Raw genomic sequence first — 27,544 nt, 5'->3', positions numbered from 1 at the left:
ATGTCTACAGCCACCTTATAAGGGGTGTTTACATCCTGACTTCATGTCAGCCTTTGGTTGCATGCAACGTACAGGCTTTCTTTTCAGATAACAATCTCCTTCATTCCTGATGAGAAAGAACTATAGAATTGTAAACTATGATTTATAGCAGTTTCAACCATCTCTTTCTAAACTGTCGCAATGCAAATCACAACACTTTCAAAGAACTGAGAAAATAAGGTTTCTTTTTCTTACTCTCTTAGGTTCATGCTTTTCCAGAAAAAAAGTTTTGAGAGGAAAATAGATGGGCTCAAGTTTTATTTTTCCTTATGTTATAGTATAAATGAAATCAGATTTTAGATGTTCTGTAAATAGAATTTAGAATTCTTTATGACTCTTGCTCAAGTAGAAGGCAATTATATCTTTTTTTGACAGCTGTAGTGAAACGGGGCTGAGAAGCAATCATGCCTAGTGTCCAGCAGCTCATCCAGGATGTGAATCGGTGTGTGGGCCACTGAGACTCCCCTCAATATCTGACACACGACAAGACAGACACAGTACAGCATACATGGTTGGAGATTAACACTGTTTAAACCCTTCTAAACTGATAAGTCAGAAAAATATAATTCTTATCCAGTCTTTTAGCCTATAAATAAACTTTTTTTTTTGTTCTCTGGAAAGTCTGAATTCTATTTTGATGAGATAGGCTTCTTTTCCCCCTTGCCATAATAATTCTTCTGTGAGGCACAAAGCAAATTCAAGATGTGTGTTTCCACCTTTTGGAATATACAGGTCCTGTACTGTCACCCATTCAAAACAGTGTCATCTGCTTTCCATGCCCTTTTTTTAATAAAAACAGATCAGGTATTTACAGTAGAGAAGTGACATGACCTTGAAAGATGACTGTGTTTCTACTGAAAAGACAAATATTCCCCTAAAACCACTGACCAATTCATTCACACACAGTCACGGACTGTATTAAAAACTTGTAGCAGAGTTTAATGTATTCACTCTCTACCTTTTAATAAATGTGTTGGAGGTAGGATTTTTAGTTTCTGCTTAGCTAAATGAGGGTTGTCTGGAAAAAACACAGAAGTGGTTAAATCTCATTTATCTTCAGCCATCCGTTTAAGTTTGATGCTTAATCTGTACATTTTTGTCTAGGTTTCATGTACAGCTAAAAGCTAAACCTCAGAATCTTCAGATAGTTATTTTTCTCAGATAAAATGTGTCTCGGGTGCAATAAATTGCTTTCTGGACATACAGATTTTTCTTGGGGGCTGGGGAGGTTCTATTTTGCAGAGGGAGTCGATATGTCCAACTTAGGCATACAACTTTTAGCTAACTGAAATTAGATGATGTTAATCATAGGCACATGTCTTGAATTAATTTTGGTATGTAAACTCGACAGAGTTTCTGCATGTGTTAAAACCACAGGATTCCTGTATTCTTCAAATTCATCTCTTCACTTTTAACCACACTCTTATGTAAATATATAGCAAACCCATTTTTTTTTCCTATTCACAGTGAGTACAAATCTGGGTCTTTGTATGTCTCTGTTGCTGTTTCTAAGACTGATCAGAATAAGGATGTATGTTCCTTGTGGGATCTCTCCAGTTGTTTTAAATACTCTGCCTGGAGGAATGGAGTTTTCTGTGCTTCTACATAGCAGCAGCATTTGGGTAGGAGTCATTTTACATGGCCTATTCAGAAGTACAGAAATTCTTCTAGTGTCTCAAGATGACAGAAGATGCTCTGATGATATAATATTGAGTTTAAAACATTTGCTGTCAGTTTTAGAACAGAAGGCTTGATATCACTACCTAAATGGAGTGCCATTTGAAATATTTTAAAATATCTGTATATCAGATTTGTCACAGAAACTATGGGGATCTGAGCTTTTCTTGGCTGGCAGTTGCAAATACTCCTCAACATCTGAAGTTCAGCTAATAGACCATATTTAGGCAACAGAACTGACCCAAGAAGTAAAGTGTTATTTAATTCATCCTTTGCAAACTGCAACCAATTCACACTTCAGCACTATTAATTCAATACTTTGGGAAGCACAGGGCAATAGTCAACCAGGGCAATCCATACCAGCATTCCGCCTATGCTGGTCAGCAGTATCAACCTGTCAGTACCATTCTAGTTGGCAGGTTTTAAGTGGTTTCTAACATGGTTTGTGGTGGGGTACTTTGCTGATAAGTATGTAAAGTATGTGGAAATACATCACACTTGCACGACAAATAATTCATGGAGTGAAACCATACTGACTGGAAAGAGCAGAGTAGGATTCCCTTTTGGCAATACTATACACCGACAGCATTCAGCCCAGCTATTAGTCAACATAGCTGTGTAATGAACGGGAATGATGTTTCAGAGACTTTCATCTACCCAAAAGACCTAGACATCAATGCTTTTTACCTTTTACCTGGAATATGTACATATAATGGTAAAAAAAAAAAAAATAAAAATGTATGCATGGCTATCAAATAAGAGCATGGCTTTGCATGACTCTTTTTCTAACCTCATTAAATTTGTCATTTGGAGATTTGCCTTTTTACTTTTTCTTTTTCCCCAAGTGAATAATTTTTTTCTTTATACCACCAGTGTTAATTTACAAATATCAGAACTGGTTATGTGCAATGTAAGCATATTCCTGTGTAGGAAAAAAAAACTTTCTGAAGGGATATAAAATTTAGAAGAAAGGCAGAAGTCAGGAGGGCAATTTAAACAAAGTTAGAGAATTAGGTAACCCTTTCTATTCCTCCCTTGTCCTCTCCATTCCCTCAGACAGGTTGCACTGTACTTCAAGTTGTACTTTGCCTAATATGCATTTTGTGTTTTTTCCCAGGAGAGTTATGGTCAGCATAGGAGCCAAAGTAATGTGAGGCAATCAGCCCAAGAACAGTTAAAAGGTTATTTTCATATGTGTATGAGCATTTTGTACCATACTGGCTGCTTTGATTTGGCATAAGCTGGAGATTCAGGAACATGACTGGTTATCTCTACATCATGGTTTGATGCACGACACACTCAACTTCTTACTAGTTTCCTTTACTTTTAAAGACTTCAAAATTCTACCAACACTTTCTTCTTACCTCTTAAACTTCTAGATGCTTAAAATATACTTAAAACTGCTTAAAGATACATAAAACTTCTTTCATGGCAGATATTTTAATCTGTTCCGAATACCAGCGTGAGAGACAGTAAGGGGGCCTGTGGTAGCAGTGCTTTTTCATTTGCTAGGACAAATGTCAAAGTTTTTATATTGACTGAAACATCAAGAGAAAAGCTGATGTGGAAATTGTTAGTGTGATCAGTAGGAATCACTAAAATGTACAAGTGTAAGTAGTATTAAATTTAAGGGACAAGATTTTATACAATGAATTTGTAACAGGAAATGTCCCATCACAGTCAGTGATAATTGTTTAATTTTTAACAAAGTTGTGGGTTAAATCCAGCCTACAAGTTCCTTACAATTTTTTTATTCTACAGAGAGTGAATCAATAATAAGGAAACCTGGAAAAGGATTCTACTTTTCTTGATTTTCATAATTTTTTCCTTTTTAGTCTTAGCAAAGATGGGAAAAATCCATATGATTCTTAGGTATCTAAATCAGGGTTTACAGCCTTATTACACAGGCAATGAATTCAATCAGAAAAGTTTATATTCACCTAATGTTCTGGGCAAATAATGTCTTTAATAAACTAAATTTGAAAAGAAGACACAGCTTTTCCTTGCTATATCTTTTATAGCAACCTGACCTGGGCACTAGCTAAATGCCAGAAAAACTGAGGCAGTAATGAAATCTAGCTGCTTGCCACTGACTCAGCTCACTGCAATGCTAGGTCTTATATAGAAGTCTATGGCACAGTGACAGAATTGCTTTCAGCTTGGCAAAAACAGTATAAACAGACCTATGGGCTGAGACTACAAGTACACAAGAGAACTGTAAACAACTGGACTTCAAGAATCCTACCTGAATAACATATCATGTTCTACTACAGTTACAATGCTAGATCTCATGAATACAACCTTCACAAAGGAGAAAAGACAGAGAAGTTTTCATGGTTCACATTTCTTTGTGTATCAAACATACAGTAGGAAATAGAAAAATCTGCTAGCTTGAAAACAAAATAACTCTTTTTGCCGCTTGCACACAAAAAGGACAAAAAAAGAGCCTATAGATATTTGAAGAATTTATACTAGTAAGTAAAATATTCTTTTATGTAAATAAAATTCCAGCTCAGTTCTTGGGATTATGTCTTTGTTATCTGACCCTAGGAGCCAAAAGAGTTAAACGCTTTTTCAAGGATTCAAGGCAACAAAGGGCAGCTAGTGGCATGGGTTTGCTTTTTGTTGATGACTGTGGTTATCTCAAAACATCAGCTCAGCCAACTTTACAGTAATAAACATAACAGTGGGGAGTTTAGTGAGGTTAACATCAATATGATGCATCACCACTTGATAATACACACTTGAAATCATTTCTCAGGCTGTACAGGAAAGTGTCAACTTTTCTTCTGTTTTGCCTAAACATTATGAAACGTCTGTGAACCATCTTGCACCTTGGGATCATATAATGAATCAGGAGGTATAGAAGGAATGGTGTATAGAGTCATAGAATCATAGAATCGTTAGGGTTGGAAAGGACCTTAAGATCATCAAGTTCCAACCCCCCTGCCGTGGGCAGGGACACCTTACGCTAAATCATATCACCCAAGGCCTCATCTAACCTGGTCCTTATGGTTTGGGAAAATATGCTCTCTACCGTTTTCCAGTATCTAACTGTAAATGCTACAGCTGCGAATGTTTCTGCTGGAACTAGTGAGATTGAAAACCATTTAAAGTGACCTGCCTGCAGATTTAACAATTTAAGAGTTCTTGCCTGCAGATAGAGACAGCAGATGGGAGAAACCATTCAGGAGCGCTGGTGCAGGCAGCACCAATATGCATTCTTCAAAAGAAAATATATGTGTGCTCATACATGTATGTGCTTATGTATAGACATTTCTGGAATTTTATTTTATTTTTTTTGGATAGCCTTCTGATGGAGGTCTTTGTACTACATCTTATTTGTAATATGATTAGCATATTGAGATTTGTGGCAGAGAACAGCAATGCGGCTAGGAAAGAACTAATCAGGCTTCTAAAAGAGTGAGTTATATAGTATGGACTCCAGCCTGTTGGAGTATTTTTGTCCCTTAGGTGGTACCAATATAATTTTAGTCATATATTGGTCAAAATGTATTAAAAATCTATGAGACTTTTACTTAGTCATTAACATTAGAAGCAACCTATACAATTCAGGTAGTCTAGAATCATAGAATGGTTTGGGTTGGAAGTGACTTTAAAAGGGCGTCTAGTCCAGCCCCCTGCAATGAGCAGGGACATATTCAACCAGGTCAATTTCCTCGAGTCCTGTTCAACCTGACCTTGAATGTTTCCCAGAATGGGGCATCTGCAACCTCTCCAGGCAACCTTTCTGGCCAAAACCAGACACAGTGCTCTATCTGTGCTTTGATGGTCTCACAGCTTTTGAGAAGAGGATAATCCCTTCCTTGAATGTATTGACTCTGCTCTTGCTGATGCAACCTAGGAGGCTGTTGTCCTCCTTTCTGCAGGGCACCGTGGACTGGTTCTCAGCTTGCTGTCCACCAGAAACCAAGGTCTTTTCCTACAGAGCTGCTCTCCAGCTCTCAGTACTTAGATGGCATATTTCATAAAGAATTTGCATTTTCTTCTGAAGTGATCATGATTAAATTAAAAAATAAGTTATGACTTGTCATAGGAAAATTGTTAAAGGCAACCTGGGGTTATTATAAATTACACTAATTTATGCGGGAAATTTTTAACCCTACAAATTGAACAACACAAAAAAATGACTCATGAGTTTTTGATGACTTATTTATAATTTCTGCAGGCCTTACTGGCAACTGTGAAGAACTGGAAAATTTACAATCTGCTGTATGGTCAATTGGTAAAATATTGCACATAATAGTAAATACATTGCTGGGCAAAATGCAAAAAAACATAGAGGAAATACCAGTGGTGATTATTCTGCTATTAATTCGTAACCTATCTTTGTTAAATAAGGGACTCTGATAGTGCATACTGGGCTAATTTCTGCTTTTGCAGTAAGAAGAAGGTAATTCTGATTTTGCATTGCTTGGAAGCCACACAGAAACCTGAGGAACATTTTTGAAGTGAGGGGTCGATTTAAGGGCATGAGGATATTCAGCTGTCAGTAGACCTGGTGTTGCTCAACTCCTTAGATGCTAACACATTTCTGCTTCACTGGACAGTACTAGCTGTAGCCCTACTGACTGACTGTAGCCCCTTAAGAAATGCAGTGCGATTAATTTTGTAAAAGAGAGTGAATGACAGATATGTTTAGCACATGCATCCTCACATTATTTTTTTAAGATTTTAACCATGAAAAGTTCCACTTTCCCACTTACCAAAAGCCATGTGAGTTCTATCTTGATAGACAAAATAAATACTTTTTCCATCTGAAATCGTTAGGATAGTTACGATTAACATGAAATGTTGTACTACTGTGCTGTTATGATTTTTTAAACTAACTCTTGAGAGATCTTTTTAATCTACTATAAAATAAGAGGACTCATGAAAACAGGTGGTTTCTTGCTGAAATTGCTTTGCTGGACTGTCTAGTAACTGTTATAGGGTTATAGAGGATCTTAGGAAAGTTTCCCAGTCTCTTTTCCAACTCTTGGCACCAAATTAGATCCCAGAAATTGAATGAAAAATGTTAAGAGTTCTCTGATTCATAATCAAGAGAGGAAGAATATTTGGAAAATGGAGATGGTTGTCCTCCTCTACAGAGAGTACTTAAACAGGGATTTTCCAGGCACATTTACATATTTTTTTTAAGAAGATGGAAAATACCTTTGTCCTAGTTTTTCCATATCACTAAATTTTCCTTTCCTCATCCAGAACTACAAAAATGCTAGAGCTCCAAATAAGGTAAAAACTTTCCTACTGAGTTTGACAAGTTCATATGTTTTTCTGTGTCTTAATTCTCTAAAACAACTGCCTTTGTTTTTGCTAAACTTTGTGTAAGAGATAAAACCTGAGACAAAGTTTTGGAAAGGAACATTTCAGCCTTGGTGATTTAGTGAAGTTTAAAAACTGGAAAATTGACACGTAGTAAAAAGTGTTTGGTAAAATGAATCTAACCCATCAGAATCTTTTATTCTGCCTGTTGTAACATAAATGGACACAACTGAAATACCTTGTTTTTTTCTTCAAGTTTATTTTCTAAATAAAAGAGAAAAATAAATATCTGATACATATTTAAACGTCCTTCCTTATAATCTAATTATGGAAGATACAGCTGCATATAAATCTTGGGAAAAAAAAAATTTGGGGATTCTAATAAGGTTGGAGTGGGTTAAAAGGAAATTCTTCACATTCAAACTCACTTTGTTGGTTAAGTGTCCAAGTTAAATCTGAGTGTCTGAAGCTGACAAAGCTGATTGCAAGTGCCAGTTTGGATGCATCAGAAGTCTCCTGAGAGAAGTAATTTTCATAGGCTTTTGCTTAATATAAAGCACTATTTTCAAGATTCATTTATTTCACATTTTTTTTTGCCTTTACTGAATAGTACAAATCTGTCAGAAATAAGGCAATTTAAAATCTTGCTCTACTTGGGGCCCAAATCAGGGAGCCATGAAACCTAGCTCTACTATACTTTTATACACAAGTATTCTTATGTCCATTTTTGCTGAAGAATGTATTTCTGTCTTTATTATATATAAGTAAAATTATCTTAAAAAATCTTCATTATGAAAACGATAATATTTGTTTTGATTAGGAAGCACTTAACACTGTGCTTGCTATTGCACGCAATTTTATTTGCATGTTGAAAACCAGTTTTGGAGTAGTTCTTTAGGAAGCAACATGTTTGTTTGTTGTTGTGTTTTGTTTTTCACATGCAGTATTTTAGGATTTGAACAAATAATTATTAGGATCAGAGTACTGGAGTGGAATTTTATTTTCTACTCACTCTCTCAACTCTATGGTGGAGATCTGATCTCAGACTGCTGAAAGGTTCAATTTGCACTTGACCGAATTATAAAGAAGAAAACAAGTGAAAGCTAACCTGGTTAGACTCACATTTATTTTAAATTCTTCTTTGCAACTATGTTTCTGCATTTCTATGAAAGTAGAAACAGATGCAAAGGCATTCCATGTTATCAATCAATCATGGCATAAATTGCCTGAAATTAATAATTAATTGTTAAAACTTAAATAGATGTAAATAACTTCTCCCCCCTTCCCCCCCCCCCCCCCCCCCCCCTTTTTTTTTTTCTTTTTGGTTTTCTTAAGTGCCAGGTGACTGAATACACTGAAAAGTATGTTAAAGGGTGCAGGGCTCTTAAGGAAGACTATACATTTAGCAATGAGATCTTAACCTTTTACTTTGTTCTGACAAATAATCCATTTTACTGGTTTACCTGTATGATCATCTGAAGTCACACTACAGTTCAGCTAACATTGTATTTTTAAGGAAATTGAACTAATTAATTCATTTGTATAGAAGTTGATGGGTACGTTATAGGTGTGATCAGGGACTACACAAAGACTGCTTGTGAGTAATAGAATTAAATCTTAACTACTAGGACCTGCAGAAGTCCTTCTTGGTTATGCCATAGGGTTCCTTTGTATTGCTGAAGAGTTACATCAAATCGCTGAGGTGAGTAGCTCGAGAGAGGACACCTTCAACACCGGAGCGGGTGGAAGATCAGCGTCCGGGAGCCTCAACTCAGAGCGACAAGAGCCACCAAGGGAGCTTCAAGTCCTCGACAGGACCTGCCCAGGAGCCGGCAGCTCAGCTGACGAGAGCAAGCAGCTGACTCACAGGGGGCGGAGCCAGGAGGAGCGGCGCCAGCCCTGAGTGGGTGAAAACCTGCCCCAGGGATCTCGAGCGAGCGACCGGAGCGGCCCAAGGCAGTTTGTGCGGGATGGTGAGCACTCGCAGTATGAGCAGGGCCCGGTCTGGGAGCTCTGCTCTGGCTGCCCCGGCGGTGGCAGCGTAGGCACCCAGACAGAGCCGATGAGAGGGTAGGCTGCAGTGCAGAGCTCGGGGTGTAGAGAGTGCCTGCACTGGTCTGGTGAGGGGAGGGTGCACAATGGGCAGGGCTGCACTCGGTGCTCCCTGGTGGAGCTCCTCCTGCCACAGGGGCTGAGCTGCGGGATGCTGTTAATAGTCTGCGAGATGTCAGGGAAGCTGAGAGGAAGCAGGAATGCTTGCTCCCGGCCCAAACTGTGCAGGGGCCTCGAGCTTCACCTCTGCCTCATGAAGGAAAGAAGGAGGCCGTTAATCTGGGAAGCTGGGAATTAGTGAAAAAAAGAAAACAAAAAAACAACAAAAAAAAGGAGGAAAAGGACAATTAAAAGCAAGGGGCTTCCTCCTAAATCTGTTGTCCCCACACAGAACCACTTTGCTGTCCTGCAGGGGGCTAATGAGGAAATGCACTCAAGTGAGAAGCAGCCGGCTGATGCCCTGGTAAAGAAGATCTCTACTGGTGCTGTCAGGAAAAAGCGGTGGGTCATAGTAGTAGGAGACTCTACATTGAAAAGGACAGAAGCACTTGTCTGTGGGCCTGACCCTGTCTCAAGTGAGGTGTGTTGCCTACCAGGGGCACAGATCAGGGATGTGGCAGAGAGGCTGCCTGCTCTAGTAAGTGCCATGGACTATTACCCACTCCTGGTGATACATGTGGGTGCTACGGATATAGATAGTAGTCGCCTGGGGAACATAAAGAAGGACTGCAGAGCCCTTGGAGAGGTGGTTAGGGGCTCTGGAGCTCAGGAGGTCTTCTCGTCAATTCTCCAGGATACAGGGGAGGACCTAAAAAAAGCTAGGAGGATTGGCCAGGTTAAGAAATGGTTAAAAGGGTGGTGTCATAGTCAAGGGTTTGGGTGTCTTGAACATGGGACCCAAGCTTGTAGGCCAGGTCTAGTGGGGGCTGGTGGAGCTGATTTGATAAAGAGCAGTTTTGGTAGGAGGCTTGCCAGACCAGTCAAGGAGGCTTTAAACTAGATGTGTTGGGGGACGGGGGCATCATTCCATCCCAACACACCCAGTCAGTTGCCAGCACCTATAATAAATGCTTGGAGCAATGTAGATATATTCCAGCTGCTCCAGCCAATGAGCCAGCTTCATTTGGAGCTTGGCTCAGATGCCTCTATACAAATGCCCATAGCATGGGGAACAAACAAGAGGAATTAGAGATGTGTGCACGTCTACGGGGGTATGATATAATAGGCATCGCAGAAACATGGTGGGATGGCTCATATGACTGGAGTGTTGGAATGGAAGGTTACAGGCTCTTTAGAAAATACAGGCCTGGCAGGCAGGGAGGGAGAGTTGCCCTTTATGTTATAATAGGCTGGAGAGTATGGGGACAGGTGAGCAGTTAACAGAGAGTTTGTGGGTCAGGGTTAAAGGGAAACTAGCTATGGGAGACATTACTGTGGGCGGCCTGGGAAGAGTACAGGGATGTTGTCCAGGAAGCTAGGGACCAGGTTAGGAAAGCTAAGGCCCAGTTAGAATTAAACTTGCCTAGGGATATTAAGGATAACAGGAAGGGATTCTACAGGTACATAGCAAATAAAAAAGTGACTAGGGAAAACGTAGACCCCCTCAGGAAACTCTAGGGAGAGCTGGCTATACAGGATTTGGAGAAGGTTAAGGTTCTGAATGACTTCTTTGCCTCGGTCTTCACTGGCAAAGGCTCTGACCAAACCACCCAAGTCTTGGAAGGCAGACACAGGGACTGTGAGAATGAAGACCTTGGACCCACTGTAGGAGAGGAACTGGTTTGAGACCATCTTAAATATCTGAATGTGCACAAGTCCATGGGACCTGATGAAATCCATCCATGGGTCATGAAGGAGCTGGTGAATGAAGTTGCTATGCTGCTGTCCATCAGAAGTGAAAAATCATGGCAGTCAGGTGAAGTTCCCAACGACGGGAAAAAGGGAAATATAACCCCCATTTTCAAGAAGGGGAAAATGGATGACCCAGGGAATTACAGACCAGTCAGTCTCACCTCTGTGCCTGGCAAAATCTTGGAGCAGATTCTCCTGGAAGGCATGCTAAGGCACATGAAAATCAACAAGGTGCTTGGTGACAGCCAGCATGGCTTCACTAAGGGGAAATCCTGCCTGACCAATTTGGTGGCCTTCTATGATGGGGCTACCGAACTGATGGACAGGGGTAAAGCAGTTGATGTCATCTACCTGGACTTGTGTAAAGCATTCGACACTGTCACACGACATCCTTGTTTCTAAATTGGAGAGGCATCAATTTGATGGATGGACCACTTGGTGGATAAAGAACTGGCTGGATGGCCACATGCAAAGAGTTTTGGTCAATGGCTCAGTCTCCAGTTGGAGACCAGTAATGAGTGGCGTCCCTCAGGGATCAGTGTTGGGAACAGTCTTGTTCAACATCTTCGTTTCTGACGGGGACAGTGGGATTGAGTGTGGCCTCAGCAAGTTTGCCGATGACACCAAGCTTTGTGGTTCGGTTGATACGTTGGAGGGAAGGAATGCCATCCAGAGGGACCTTGACACGCTTCTGAGGTGGGCTGATGCCAACCTCATGAAGTTTAACCATGCCAGGTGCAAGGTCCTCCACCTGGGTCAGAGCAATCCCAGGCACAGCTACAGGCTGGGCAGAGAAGATATTCAGAGCAGCCCTGTGGAGAAAGATTTGAGGGTGTTGGTCGAAGAGAAAATGAACATGAGCCAGCTTCGGTGTGCGTTCACAGCCCAGAAAGCCAACTGTATCCTGGGCTGCATCAAAAGGAGCGTGACCAGCAGGTCGAAGGAGGTGATCCTGCCCCTTGACTTTGCTCTTGTGAGACCTCACCTGGAGTATTGTGTGCAGTTCTGGTGTCCTCAACTTAAAAAGGTCATGGACCTGTTGGAAGAAGTCTGGAGAAGGGCCACGAGGATGATCAGGGGACTGAAGCACCTCCCATATGAAGACAAGCTGAAAAAGTTGGGGCTTTTCAGTCTGGCGAAGAGAAGGCTGCATGGAGACCTCATAGCAGCTTTCCAGTATCTGAAGGGGGCCTTTAGGGATGCTGGGGAGGGACTCTTCATTAGGGACTGTAGTGATAGGACAAGGGGTAACGGGTTCAAACTTCAACAGGGGAAGTTTATATTGGATATAAGGAAGAAATTCTTTCCTGTTAGGGTGGTGAGGCACTGGAATGGGTTGCCCAGGGAGGCTGTGAATGCTCCATCCCTGTCAGTGTTCAAGACCAGGTTGGACAAGACCTTGGGTCATATGGGTTAGTGTGAGGTGTCCCTGCCCACGGCAGGGGGTTGGAACTTTATGATCTTAAGGTCCTTTCCAACCCTAACTATTCTGTGATTCCATGAAACTTTGTCTTCTGAATGTATTTTCTGCAAAACCAGTGGTAAATGATGTTTGAACACATATAGCCCTGTGTAGGCTGCATATTACTAAAGACCAGGACTACTCAAGAAAATTAATGTGTACTGAGCTTCCAGTTTTATAGAAAATATTGTACTAACTGTAATGAAGTATTTCTTTTGCTAGATATTTAATGGAAAGATGAATTATGAATGCATAGACAGCCTTATTTATAGCATTACTCAAATCTGGAAAGCTTGACTTTGTAACTGCAGTGTTATTTTTTCATCATCAGTTTTGCAGGTTTTATAAGCAGACAGACGTATATAAGATTTTTGTATCTTTTTACTTATGTTGGGAATGTCACCTTTACTAGAGAAAATAGATGAAGAGTGTTGTAGTAGTCTAAATAAGAAGACAGAATATTTTGTGTTTGGACACATAAAAACAATGGAAATAGTTTGGTCAGGTGTGGTATTCCTTCAGGAAAATCTGGTGAATGTATATTTTTGCTGTTGTGCTTATAAGGCAGAAAGTGCTCAGAGTAGTTTTTCTAGGTCTAAACTCATAAGGAGTTCTAGAGAAGAAATATGGCCCCTCTTTGAAGTCAGTAGGAGTTTTACCATTCGCTTCAGTTTGTAAGAATTTAACCTTAATTACTTTAAATAGAAGGAATCGATTATTCTGGATTAGTTGCTTTGCAAATAAAGCAAGTAAGTGTTGACTGTGTTTTGGAACAGTTGGGAAAAACAGATGCTTATACGAAATAATGAATATCAAAGAGCTCTACATAATTACAGCACAACTTTCTAGCAGTACCTTGTGACTTTACTATGAAGACATTACACTTTCAATACAAGTGCTGTGTATTAATCAGTTAATGTAGGATTTTGAAGAGCTACTTAAGTGCTGATCATTAGTAGTAATTTATCCTATATAATGTTTTACTATATGGCAGACATAAGCATGGTTGCATAGTTGTGTCAAAAACTTGCCAAAACTGTAATTGCAGAAAAAAAAAAATTAGCTGGCCAGGCACCCAGTAGGTATTAAAGACCTTGCTTATGTCAGTCTTGCAAGAATGAAGACTTATCCAGAGCTGGTAAAAAAAGACAAGAATATTTCCATGCGTTTCCCAGTAAAATTCAAGTTTGGGTAAAACTCAAAGATTTAACATATTGTCCAAATGTGTTAAAAATAATGATACTGGAAACTTTGAGATACCTTCTTCCATCAGATCAGTGCAAGAGGAATGACTACCAATTTAAAAAAGGTCAGTGTAAGACCCTGAAAAAACACAGAGGTCAAGAATATAGTGAAATTTTGAAAAGATTATTTAATTGTTTCACAACTATAAACATGTGCATTTTAAAAAATAAAGTATGAAATATGAAGTAACATAATCTTCAAACTATAAATACACACATTTTTAGAACAAAATGTGAGTTATAAATCTTTATACAGTATAAACTTCTAATAGTTATTGATGCTTTTTTCTGGCTTCCCTTTCATTTTTTGTCAATGATTTTTTTTTCAGTTCTCCATCAGAAGATAACAGACACTGCTAGAGTCACAATACTGAACTGATACTGATGCAGTTTGATCTCGTATACCTTATCTGGCAAAGCATTCCTGTCAATATACTAGAAGATTAGATAGGAATACTTTCATGTTTGATTTTTTCAGAACAAGCAGAAGCCTTTCATTTAGGCATGGGATGCTCACTCACTCATTTACCATGGTTATTTAATCTAATCATGATGTTCTTTTCATGTTTTCCTGTTTGCTTAATTGAGGTCATTATCTGTCAGTATAACTTACATAAAAATATGATGACATTGATAATGTTGGCAATATTGCAAATAGCAGCATTAAATACTGGAGGAAGATGTGGAGTGGAAATGGCATATATAATGCATTTAGTGCAGACACACTGGATAAGGCTATTTATCTGCTTCAATACGTCAAAGAGCATGGGAACCCACAAAAATGTTATGTGTTTTGAATGAATCACAATAGAATTGTTAAATCTTCATGGAATGTCTTATAGAACTGTTAACACATTATAGATTGCCATTTGAAAGATACAAAATTTAATGCTGGTGACTGGCATATGCAGAGTATTTTTAAAATGCCCATTGTCTTACACTCCTTCCAATTCCTTTAAGCTTGAAATATTGAACCATTATGAAAAAAGGAGCTGAGCAACAAGTGAAAAAAGGGATTTCACTTGTCAGGTTTCCAACAACTATAAATGCCTCATTGCTACTGAAAGCATTTAGATTATTGAAAAATCAGTGACATGACCAAAAAAGTAATTTAGTAAAATATACAGTACAAGTCTTTACCTGGAACTTTTTTGCTGGTTTTTATCAGTTAGGAACTTTTACTGGTTTAGAATGAGATATCCTTAAGTTATCCCCTAGACTAGAGCAAGGTTTAAAACACACTTGCAAGCAGAGGTTTATAAACTGCTTTAGAATCATAGAATAGTTAGGGTTGGAAAAAACCTTAACATCATTGAGTTCCAACCCCCCTGCCATGAGCAGGGGCACCTCATGCTCACCTATGTCACCAAAGGTTCTGTCCAGTCCGGCCTTGAACACCACCAGGAATGGAACATTCACAATTTATTTGGGCAACCCATTCCAGTGCCTCACCACCCTTACAGTAAAGAATTTCTTCCTTATGTCCAGTCTAAACTTCCCTTGTTTAAATTTGAACCTGTTACCCCTTGTCCTGTCACTACAGTCCCTAATGAAGAGTCCCTCCCCAGCATCCCTGTAGGCCCCCTTCAGATACTGGAAGGCTGCTATGAGGTCTCCACGCAGCCTTCTCTTCTCCAGGCTTTGCCAAATGAAATGACTTGTATATTTTGTTGTTGTTTTCATTATCATCATGGGAGTCAATTAGGTATAGCTAGGTCTGCATAATCTAAATGATTGAGAAATATATGAACATTTTTCTTTGAAACAATATTTATGGTCTGAAATATGTTACAAATATTGTGACATATTTAAATATTGTGACATATTTAAATATTTAAATAACTGTTAGAAATTAATTAGTTTCTTATTCTAGGGTATATAAAGAGTTTTCTCTTAAAGAAACCCTAGAAAGTCCTGAGATAGATATCGTTAGATAGCTCTTATTGTTCATTTTGTATGAATACTGCTTTAGGATTCTTCCTTCCCTCAGCCAAAGGGAATGACAAGCCTTCTTTTTCATGGACAGAAAATCCAACATGAATAGATTTTTAAAAAATAAATTAAAAAAAGAGGCCATTAATGATTAGATTGTATTACTTCTGAAATTACCAGTCATTTCTTGGAGATCTCCTGTCTGAGTACATGGCTCTTCTAGTAGAATATCATCTGAAATAAGACTAAAGAGAGATCAAAGTACCGAGAGAATATCAAACATTAATATTCCATAGAAACAAAAGAGATCAGATTGTTAAAAATCTAAGAAATAGTACTGCAAAGGAAGTAGAAATGAGTTAGAAAAAAAAGAAAATATGGAACTGGAAGATATTTCAGAAGTCTGAATAAGAAAGATCATGAATAATTCTAACCTGCTGATTGCCATTCAGTTGTACAGCACAGGTGTTTCGTTGTGTCTTTCTTCACAGGCTGTGTTAATGTTCATCACTTGAGGAACACAAAGAGAACCAACAATTCCTTTTGTTATTTTAATTATTTTCATTCTCCACAACATTAAAGAAATTAGATATTGATTACGTTGACATTTATAACTAATCAATTTTTTCAGTGTTTCAGGGTAAAGTATGTGGTGAATGCACTTTGCACAGTGAAATTCTTCAACAACCGAAAATAATGCAGACTCATTACTCCAGCAAGGCAAGATTGTCTCTGGTTGGAAAATGTCAGTTCAGTAATATAAAATTTTGCAATCACAATTTTGAAATTTATTGCTTCCAGCAGTACACCTGAAAAATAGAAGTTTTTGGAAAGGAACATATTTTTGGTCCAAACGTGAGAAGGCAAATAGTCTGGTGGTTAGGAGATATGCCTGAGGTATGATAGGCAAGAGGAAATTCTTCTTCTCTCAGATTAATAGCAACTTGTTAGATGTCTCGCAGGGTCAGTGCCCAAGCTATTATCTCTTCTGCACATTGGCTTCCTCTTCTCTATGGCTTTATAAGGTATTCTGCACTTCATTCAGTCTGGAACCAAAAGACCCATGTGTCCTGGGTTCAGCAGTAGCAGCCATGTTTCTCCTTCATGTTTTGACTTCCAGCCTGGGAACAGTGCTAGTGATACTGATGTTTTCGGTTGTTGCTAAGTGATGTTTACCCTGACCAAGGAATTTGTGAGGCTCATGGTCTGCCAGGGAGGAGGGGAAGCCAGGAGGAAGCAGAGATGGGGCCCCTGACCCAGGCTAGCCAAGGAGGTATTCCATACCACAGCACGTCATGCCCGGGGTGGGGGGTAACTCGGAGTTACCCGGAAGGACACGGGCTTCTGGGTGGGACTCGTTTCTTGGCCCGTGGTATTGTATTCTCTTCCCTTGTTATTTTCTCTTATCATTGTTGTCGTTGGTGGTAGCGGTGGTGATTTGTGTTGTACATTGGTTGCTGGACTGTTCTTGTCTCAACCCATGGGAGTTGCACTCTTTCAATCCTCCTCCCCATTCGTCAAAGTTTTACAGACTGGAAAACCTGTTTCCCACTCAGCTCCATTTGTAATCAAGTATCTTATTCCCCCTTAGTCTGAAAGTCTGCCTTAAAGCTGTTGAAACATGATGAAATTGAGAGAAACCTGCAGGGTGTTAGTCCATTCTCTTACTTCCCATCAAGTAATGATCCATAGTCACTTGCTTTCAGTGAATGTTATGAGTCTGAAGAAGACTACTCTAAGACCCCTTCCTACAGCTTCATGGAAAACAAAGTAAGTTCTATGAGGCAGCTCACTTTGTGGAATAGTGACCTACCAAGACTGACAGTTCACACAATGTAAATTCTGGCCTGATAAGTTAGGGGTTTGGTACACCAAACCTCAACCCTGGTCTCTTTCATGACCACTGGCTTTTTGCAAATGAGCTGATGGCTGGTAATTTACTTCTCTGATAGTGAACCTGTCATTCCAGTAACTTCCTGACAGTGTTTCCAGCTGAACTGCTGTTTGAAATCAGGTTCTTTGTCATTGTAGGTAGCAGTAGGAGAAAATATATACTTTTGTGTTCAATGAATACATGCTTTGCAGTTACTGCTCCTGTGGGTTTTACCTACAGTTAATAACTTCTGAGAGGCTGGTAATCTCGATGGATCATGTAGGCCCAGATAAATTGTTAATTTCATCTTGGAGTTTTGGTCATTTGTATTCTAAATAATTAAGCACTGTATGTATGTATTCATGCATATATTTATTTATTTGGAGAGACTGAATATATCAGAAGTATCATTTATTCAGTTCTGTTGGAAACACAATCACTATGCTTGTGCTGGGAAGCTAAAGAACTCAGGCATGGGTTCAAGAACTCTCTGGGATTAGCTATACTGTTAATTGCTACCATGATTCCTAACTTAATTTTGGACTGTGCCAGCTGTGCCTGGGCACAGTTTTGGAGTCACCAGGGACAGCAGATCATTCCTAATAGGCCATTTGGACTTGGCTACTCTGTTTTGGGAGGGAAGATGGCTAAGCTCTGTGGACTGATATGAGCTATGTGATGCCAGCTGGCCTCGGGTTCACAGAATGACCCACAGCCTATTTAATTTACTGGTGTAGATGTAGCCAGTAGAACTGTGGCCAGCACAACAAAAGATGAGGAAGAATATTTTCAGTACTCAAGAATATTTTCATCTTAATGTCAGCAGTGCTTCAAGTCACCTTTTCCTAAACCTGTATAAAAACTTTTTTTTTTTTAATAAAATACATTTTTGAAGTTAGAAAGAATTATCTTTGCTCTTTTAATTTAAGCTGCCCAAGCTAGGAAGTGCTCTAGGGAAGCATTTTCATGGTGCTCTGAGTGATTTCATACTTATCTATTTAATTATCTTCACTCATAATAAACTCTGCTTTGTAACAGTAGGTAGTGCTCAAACTTCTTCTAATTAATGAATTGGTTAATGGACAACCTGCAGAGTCAGAATATGCTAATTTAGAGAGAATCTAGTCAATTTAGTGAAACCTACTGATGCACTTCAAGCTGCCCAAATTTTGGACCAGTAAAGTAGAACAGCCCTTCCAGGCAGAAATCAATGGTCACTGTCAGAAAAGCTGGAGTTAAAAGCAAAAAAAACCCTGTGTCTTTAAATCTGTCACAGTGCTGAGAGTTGTTACACTTCAAAATTCTGCTTCTTTAAAGACTTTTCATGAATAATACATTACAGACATGAAGATGATACCTGTTATTGTGTATTAGCATGTAGTTCTGAGGTACACTCTCTGTGTATGGCTCTTCACTGTTGAACCCATTCTTGTTCATTGACAGCAGACAATTCTGGGATCCTGAGGCCATGCTGAATGCAAAGTGATGACAGATAATAAATGGCAAACAGTGTACAGCCTTGGCAAGCAGTCAAAAGTTTAGGCACCTGTGCTTTGGAAGGGAAGGTAGCATGGGTACAGCAAGGCTCTCAAGATGACCAGTCAAACCGATGTCTTTCAGACTATGGAACTCAAGTAATGTCATGCATAAAACAAAAGATGAAAAGTCAGAGTAGTAAGATGAATTTTGAATAGAAAATAGCTAAATAAACTGCAAACAAGAGAGCTTCTAGGGATTTAACTGGTTGGTTTGCATGAACATCAGGGAGAAATAATCAAAAAGAACATTACAGGGAAGACAAATGATTTCTATCCTTGCAGAGGATTGCCCCTGGAAAAATAATGCAGTTCAGCTACTGTCAGAAACAAAAGCACTCAGAAAAATTAATAGACAGATGAGTAGCAGCTCCTGAGCATGTGACTCTGTGTGTGTCTGAATTCTGGAGATTGTGAGTGGAGGTGCTGAGTGTGTTACAGAGGTTTGCAACTTCTAATTAAAGTCTTCTGTAAGTCTGAATTCCATCTACCTAAAATTTCTTTGCGAAAGGTCTTGAACACTGAATACTGACAAGATTTCTTTAAATTACAGGTACATTAATTGAAACAGCAATTAGAATATAATTTATAAAACTTCCTGGTGTGAGGAAGATAAAAACAAGCTTGACTTCACACGTGAATACAATGGGGTTTTGGTGCCAAAGAGTTCCCAGTGTATGTAAACAAAATAGTAGGGAAAAAAAAAAAAAAAAGGAAACATTTTATCTGCTTTTCAAAGTGTTTGCTAAATCCCACATAGGAAGAACTTAAGGAAGCTAAATAATGACTGGTTTGCAGGAAAATTACTATCATAGATTAAAAAGTAGGTAACAGATAGAAAAAACTAGAAGGCTGCCTGACCTTTAATTTCTTTTACATAGGGTTAAAAATTTTCATATAAAAGGAAGGAGCAATGAGGTGGTAAAATCTGTAAAACAGAGCTACTAAGATTAACAAACACAGGAAAATTCAGAAGGACCCAAAAACATTAGAATAGCTATACTGGGTCAGTTCATAAATCAGCTTGGGCCAGTACCTTATTTCTAATTCCCTAATATAGGAGAAAAGCATACTAAGAAGAAAGGCAAATGCTAGTATTTCTCCCAGTACATCCTCCTAGCTTCTAGCTATCTGTAGCAAAGACACTTCCCAGGACAGAAGATCTATCTGAGACTTTGTATTTAATAGATTCAGGGAATCTAACGAGTTGGATGTGCAGCTTGATGGCAAATGAAATTCCATAAAGATAAATGCTAAGTAATGCATATTCCAGTAAATAATTTGATTTATACATATTACTGGATTCCAAATGAGCTGAAGTCACTGTGACAAAAATAAAATTTAAAAAATATAAAACTGGGGCCCCAATATGAACCCTTTATTATTTGTCATTTATATATTAATTATCAGTATTGCAGCAGAATCTCCAGACACTGATTGGGTATCTACTGTGCTCATGCATTACACAGATAAAGAAAAAAGTCTCCAGCCTGAAAGACCTTGCAGTCTGGGTATAACAACAGACAGGCAGATGTGGGGGAACAAGGAAACAATGAGGCAATATTGATCGGAAGGATAAGCAGTGGTGTCATATTAATTGACCTTTGCTCATTCTGCACTGGTGGTCAAAAAGGAAAAAACATGTTAGCATGTATAATGCCATTACATGAATCAATGAGTTCTAATCTTCCCATCTCAAAAGCCTACAGTAAAATCAGACGGAATTCAGAGCCAGATGACAGAAATTATTTGAAAAGAAAACAGAAATGTGGGATTCAAAGATTGGGAATAGTTAATTTAGATTTTAAAAACCATGTTTTCAAGATGCAAAATGATAAAAGAATGTGTAATAATGGCACACAATATCATTACAAATTATTACACAAATACATTGTCAAGTGGCCTTCCCTAATTAACTCTTCTACTGATATAGGACATAAGAAAAAAAAACAAAACCAAAACAAAAACAGAGAAACAAAAAGACACATTTAAAATGTAATTTTTCCTCACGCAGGAACTGCAGACTTAATTTATGGAATGAACTGTTATTGCTTGATGTCACTATGACCAAGTCTTCAGTCCTATTCAAAGTGGAACTGCAGGTTAATTGGGATAATGTCATGTGTAATTGCAATTCTCTTCTTTTAATGCTATGTATATTGCTACACATACAAGCCTTGTCCAGCCATTAGCTCATGAAGGACAGGAAAATATTTTCCTTACAGACAGTTTAGTCCGTAATTGTCCAGCACAGGCTTCTTGCTGCTGTTGAAGCCTTTACTGCTAGCTACAAACTGTGAAAAATAGAACACCAAGTTAGACTGGTCTGATCTAGAGCAGCAATTGCAGTGACCTTTGATGAGAAACTCTATTAAATACTGGAATTGAGATTATAATGTATGCCTATAAGTAACTGGCAACTCTTAGTTTTTAGCGTGCATTTGGTTTTCAGTTCTGGCTCACTGCACTGCAAGAGCTGCAGCAGGACTGGCATGAGCATTTCAGGGATGTCTTTCTTTTTACCTGCTTTCTCTAGTAGTAAGGAAGGAGGGAAAGAAAGGGAAAACAGCAACGTTGAGCTGATTTAGCTACAAATGGTACTGCTATCTTCAAGAACAACTAGAAACTGCACAATGAATAATTCAGCATTTTGTCACTTCAGGGGCTTCCCATTCTGCCTTTATAATTCAGAACCCTTCCTTCCCTCCTCCTTCTTGTTAAGGAGAAATCTGAGCTGGAAAGGCAATCTCCAGGGACTGCCTGCCTGCTTAACATGAATGCGGCATTTCCCTGGGGTTTTACTGGAAGCTCCCAGCTGGAGGTGTGTTGACCATGTCCATGCGGGACCTCCATGGCATACACATCCTGGCCATGCTCACGCAACTGTGACACCTAAAAGGGATTTCTTCTAAAAACGTGGGGCTTTTCCTGTCTTATTCACTGCATTGTTTGAGGAATGGGATGTAATATGACTTTAAGGGAAATTATATTACCTGAGGGTCCCAGAGTACTAATAATTTACAGTAGGGTTTCTTTGTTTGTTTTGGCTTTTTTTTTTTTTTTATTTCTGCAGCACAGAAAACCATTATTCAGTAACAAGGTCTGATTAAAGACAGAAAAAGTAAGGGATGAGTGGGCAGACAGGCACATACTATAAGTACAACAATTTTCTAGCACTTTGTGTGAGGAGCTGAAGACCTCTTCTTGTCCTTCAGATGAAATTGCTGGCATTCAATGATGTTTATATGCACAAAACCCAAATAAACAAACAAAAAAACCTGTGCAAAAACCCCTTTCTCTGCCCTTGCTGCCACTGTCATTAGGAGCTTACATTCCTGTAACAAAACATTGAATGAAGAAAACCTGTACTGAAAGAAAAGCTTTAAAATAGGCTTCCAAGGACAACATATTGTTAAGAATATGTTGAATAGAATTGTGCTTTTAAGAAGTCAGGATTTGGGAGTCAGTTCATTTATAGTGCCAGGATTTATTATTGCAATGTTAGAATTCATATATGCAACACTAAATACTAAGTTGTAAGAGAATAGTCAATATGGCCAGGTGAATGCTAAAATTTGGGGATTAACATTTTTTTTTTACGTTGTGTCAAAGCTCAGCACACTTTCTGGCTCATTTTAAGGAAGTATTTGGTCCAGATTGTGGTCCATAACAAAAAATAGATACAAAATCAATGCACCTGTCTGCTGTAGGGGAGGTATTTGTGAATCTGTATTCACTCTTTTTTTTATTTTTTTTTTTTTTTTGTCTAAGGAAGGATCACCATTCTCATATAAGCCTCTTTTCTTACATACTAATAAAATGCTCTGCCTGGCTGAATGCCCCTTCAGAGATCAGGGACCATTTCAGCCCCTTCAGAGTACAGGGAATATGATGCAGATTCTAGGCTGATTGCAAATCAGGGAGATATATTTTCTTAGCACCTTTTCTGCAGTCCTGTCTTTGCAAGGTGTTTCTTCAGCAAAGTGCTAAGGCCAAACAGAGCAAACATTGGTTTTCTGAATTATCTCAGAGCCATAGTTTTGTCAGCTAAGGCTGGGTTGCCACTGAAAGGAACAAAGTCCTACTCTTCCTTTGCCCCAGAATGAGAACTTCCAAATTCTTCACTGTGGTCATCCAGATTATGGACTTCATCCTATTAAAAGGCAAATCCCCTGGAAAATATTTGATTTTTAGCAGATCAGTCCTTGTGGTGGTACAGTGCAATCACGGGGGTGGGGGTGGGGCAGGAGCACCATGTGGGTTGAACACAGATTTCAGATCAGCTTCCAACATCAGGCAACTGTACTCTCAGTTACTTCATTTGAAACCTCACTCTTTGAGAACTGTACAGTGTTCCTAAATGAGAACGTAAAGGCACAGCATGATTGTAGATTTTACTCTCCAGTGATGCCAAGCCTTAGTTTATAACTTAATAAAAATCATGAATATTGAAATTGTGGCATTTTGGCACTGTGTTTGGTAGGATATCATGCTACATAAAACTGCCTTCAGGAGCTCTCATGTATTTGGAAGGCTATTTGTAACATGAAGCCGAATCAGACAGACAGTGGAGAATAACATATGTCTTCAACATTTCTTTACTGACAATTTTCCCCATTTTTTTTGTATTACAACAATTCTGTAGTTAAAGCTGTAAGAGTGGGTTGTTCCATGAACCACATAGCAGATGAAATTAGTCATTAGCTGTGACTACCCAAAGCTGTGCACGTTTCTGTTTGCCAGTCAGTATGCTTGGCTGACTGGCCAGTAGGTGCATGCATTCTGCTGCCAAAACAAGACGTATAACAGATGTATTCTGCCTTTCTTTCCCTTCCTGGCATTCTCCTTCAACCAGATAATATTCTTCATGAAACTTGCGGGAATTTTATTATCTTTGAGAGTTCAACTTCTCTTTCCAATTTGCTGAAAATTAATCAACAATGCAAAATGTAGCAAGTGTGGTCTGACAGAAAAAAATGCACAAGAAGTTAAACTGTATATGCCTCAGAAAATCAGTGTCAAAAACATATTAAAAGTAAACTGTTGAGAGGATATTTTCTTCTAGCTGTAGTCAGACTCCATATTGCAGAGAATTGAAACATAATTTTTATATCAATCTTGACACACCTGAGCAGAAAGCAGTCCAAATTTGAAGGCATATCCAATGTCTTTTGTTTCAGGATCTTATCTCCATGTCTTTTGTATCTGTATAATCCTACTGAGGTTCAGCCACTCTCCTATATGTTTCCACTTGCTGGGTATTTTACTGCAGATCACATAACTTTAGGCAATGATAATATTATTATGCTAATATTGTTATTTGTCAGCATTATTTAAACAATATTTCATAAGTTAATTGGCTGCAATTATAAGTGCCATAAAAATCTTATAAAAGGAAATCTACTCCACATAAATAAAGACAATAGAGGCAGTTTTCCTGCTCTGAAAGACTTATCCTCAGAAGCTTGTCCATTGCTTCCTGTTATGTCAGGTGACCGGATAAAAGATACTACTACTTCTTACAAAACCTATCCTTCTCACATGCCTATAACTGTTTTGGCTACAATACTGTTGTCTGATGACTGACAGTGCAGTCAGCTCCTGAGTTATGCTACCCTGTGCAGGGAAAAAAGTTAGCTCTTTTTGTGAATTCTAATACTGGATGCATCTTAGGATAACATTTGGACCAGTTTATTCTAATGATATAAATTTCACAAGAAAGCAGGTATACAAATTTCACCTCTAGCCTTAGCATCACCTCCCTCACTGTTGTCCCCATGCATGTATTTTCAAGTGAGCAGCTTCATTCTTTTTCATATTGCGTTGCAACCTTCAGATAGCTCACTCGTATTAAAGTGCTAAGCTCTCTTGTATTTCTGGTTGTTAGCTAGTGCATCAATCTTTAATCCATCTTTAAAAGTTATAAATATTTTCTCATTGTCACCATTTTCATCTGCATTTTTATATTTCATCTGTTCTCTTGATAGATGATTTTCTTTTCTCAAGTTTGCATAGTGCACATTACAATAGGCCTGGGGTCTGTCCTGTATGTACAGTATAGTGATACTGCATACAGAGGGTATAGGGCGTTAAAGAATAGAAAACTAGAAATGGAAGAATTCTTATTAATTGTGTATGTCTATATATATATATCATAGATCATATAATATCTTGAGTTCGAAGAGCCTATAAGGATCACAGAGTTCAACTTCCAAATATATATATATACATAATATATATATATACACACACGTACATGTGTAAGTGTGCACATAAAAGAGAAAACAATATTCAATATCTTTTTCCTTTCCTTGAATTTGGTTATGGTGATTCTGATTTTTAATTCCAAAGCCACTTGGACTCGGTCAGTACCACTGACAGAAAGCTGAGGGAAAGACACTGAGATTTCCACAGTAAAAGTCATTTAGGCAGAGTGGCTGAACTAAGCATGTGCTTCATGAAGTTGGGGAGAAGAGAACAGAATGTTATGACTAGCACATTTCAACAATCCATTTTTAGAAATGTCAATTGCTCTGAGTTATGAAGAAAACAACAGCCCCTCACAGTGCCCAGACCCTAATCCTGAGTTTGAAAGATGGCCATGGCTCGCAGCTGCCAGTGTGTAGTAGGTGTGATGCCAAACACCTCAGAACTGTTTTTCTCATGCTACATGTGGCTGGGGGGAATCACCACCACAGGTGATATACATCACATGTGCAGTGAGTCCACGTTGCACATGAAACACAGACTGAAGTCTTACGTTGCATGCTACCTGGAATCCCTTTAATACAGACCTGGCATCCAGTGTTTCAGCACAACCTGATTCTTTAAATGGTCATGCCTCTCCACTGTTAAGGTTGACCAGTTTTGGATCTTTGCTTTTTACATAAACAAAAAGTCCCCACTATCCCAGTCATGTTAGCATCACACTTTGTAGGTCAATCCTTTAATTAAAACATTTTTTGAATATAGACATCATTAGATTCAGTTGTCCAGCTTTGCAATACTCTCATAGGGTGAAAAAAAGAGTGAAAGGAATACATTGTAATTTCTTGTATTCTTAGTCTTTTTGACTGATGTCCCATGTGCTAGGTTTTGTTCTTACAGACTCTTACAAAAATGCCTAACTCCCTGCATTACACAATAGCTTGAGGATATCTGAAAGAATGTCATGGTGATATTCACCATGACAAATTCCATGGTGAAGGCTGATCACTAACATCTGTGATAAAGGAACTTTTCTGACTAATCCTATTGCTCAACATACTGGAAGATACAAACTGATCCTATCCATCTAAACTTCTCCTACTTGCAGACACATTGGCTCAAATATCCACCAAAACTCAGGCAGCAATCCAGACTGCTTTCTCCCACTCCAGTTTGAGTTACATGTAAGGGTGTCACAGACATTGAGACTTCACTGCCTGTTCAGAAGCCAGAGGCTCTTGAATAAATTTAGTAGGTGCCAGTTTCAAAACAAAACAAGGAAAACAGCTTTCTTTAAAAATAAATATTAGATCTATTCAACTTCCTTCCAAAGGATGCTGCAAATGAAAACGTGCATTTGCTTTCAGGAGAAGTAGTACAAAAAGAAGAGATTTCTAAATAAAGTGTGTCAAGTTTGACAGATCCCTGTACAGAAAGCAGACAGACATGGGAAAAAATCTGGGGGAAATGCTGTTTCTTGCCTATTCTTGCACTCAGCTACCTCTTCTTGCCCTCTTCTCCCATTCTCCTGGCATAGGTTTATGGGTACTGAGAACAGTTTACTGGATTAGGCGACTTCTTGGTCTGAAGTGGTACATCTGTTCTTGACTTTTTTAACTGCTTAATCTTGTAAAAACCTGACTTCTGTAGGCACCTTTTAGTCTGGTGTGGAGGTTCATCAGGTGTACACATTTTTCACCATTATGAGTTCAGAATTAGAGGGTCTTCCAGTTCCTTCATGAAATCTGTTCTGCTTCAAGATTTCCAAATAAGCCAGCTAATCAACACTTCTCATAGTGAGTAAGAGCATTTGCTCAGGCAATAGATGACCTACTGTCCAGGTGACTCAGTCCCATTTTGACATTCTTGAATGCTATCACATATCCAGTTTCCTAATATATCCCCAAAGCAGTAGCTTTCCCTTTGTGAACAGAAAAGCTTGTTCAGATGCCAAAAATATTGCTGCCTAGATACTAAAAAATCCCTGCTTCCCAGCCCTCACTAAAAAGTGGCACTGTCCTGGTTTGTTCAGGCTTTTTTCCTTCAGGCACTCCACATGCACCACAGAAACCTGGAGATTTCTGTTCCTTTTTCCTCCAATTTTACAAGGAAGCCCACCCTGAGACACTGAATCATGACTACCAACATTGCAGCTTTGGAAGATTTAACTGGGAAGCCCCACAGAGCCTACTAACATCCTATAATTGACTGAGGGGCTGCTCCTAAAGAGTAGTATAAGGAACTCCCTCACCACCAGTCTCTCATGATTGAGTGTTTGCTTTTGAAAAGAGTTCTTCACACTGCTTGCTTTGAGAGGGGAAGAGGAGGGATAAAGAGGAGTGAAGCCTCAATTGCAGCTTTCACTGTTTTCAGAAGGAAAATCTCAGCA

The 27,544-nt window shown here is 38.8% G+C and overlaps 1 long non-coding RNA gene across 1 annotated transcript; it reads right to left on the bottom strand.

The window, feature by feature from the left end:
• Positions 1-16,302: 16,302 nt before the first annotated feature.
• LOC130602688 (uncharacterized) lies at positions 16,303-26,797 on the bottom strand. The gene is made up of 3 exons (XR_008972961.1): positions 26,657-26,797; positions 18,771-18,884; positions 16,303-16,586 (listed from the first exon to the last, which is right to left on the bottom strand). It is a non-coding gene; the product is annotated as an uncharacterized LOC130602688 (long non-coding RNA).
• Positions 26,798-27,544: the final 747 nt, after the last annotated feature.

This window comes from Pezoporus wallicus, unplaced genomic scaffold (genome assembly GCF_028554395.1).
Source record: "Pezoporus wallicus isolate ANWC-B61680 ecotype Strahan unplaced genomic scaffold, APGP_CSIRO_Pwel_v1 contig_6966, whole genome shotgun sequence".
In the NCBI taxonomy this organism is placed as follows: Eukaryota; Metazoa; Chordata; class Aves; order Psittaciformes; family Psittacidae; genus Pezoporus; species Pezoporus wallicus.
Note: the sequence above shows the minus strand (reverse complement) of the source record. Positions and strands in the feature narration are given on the sequence as shown.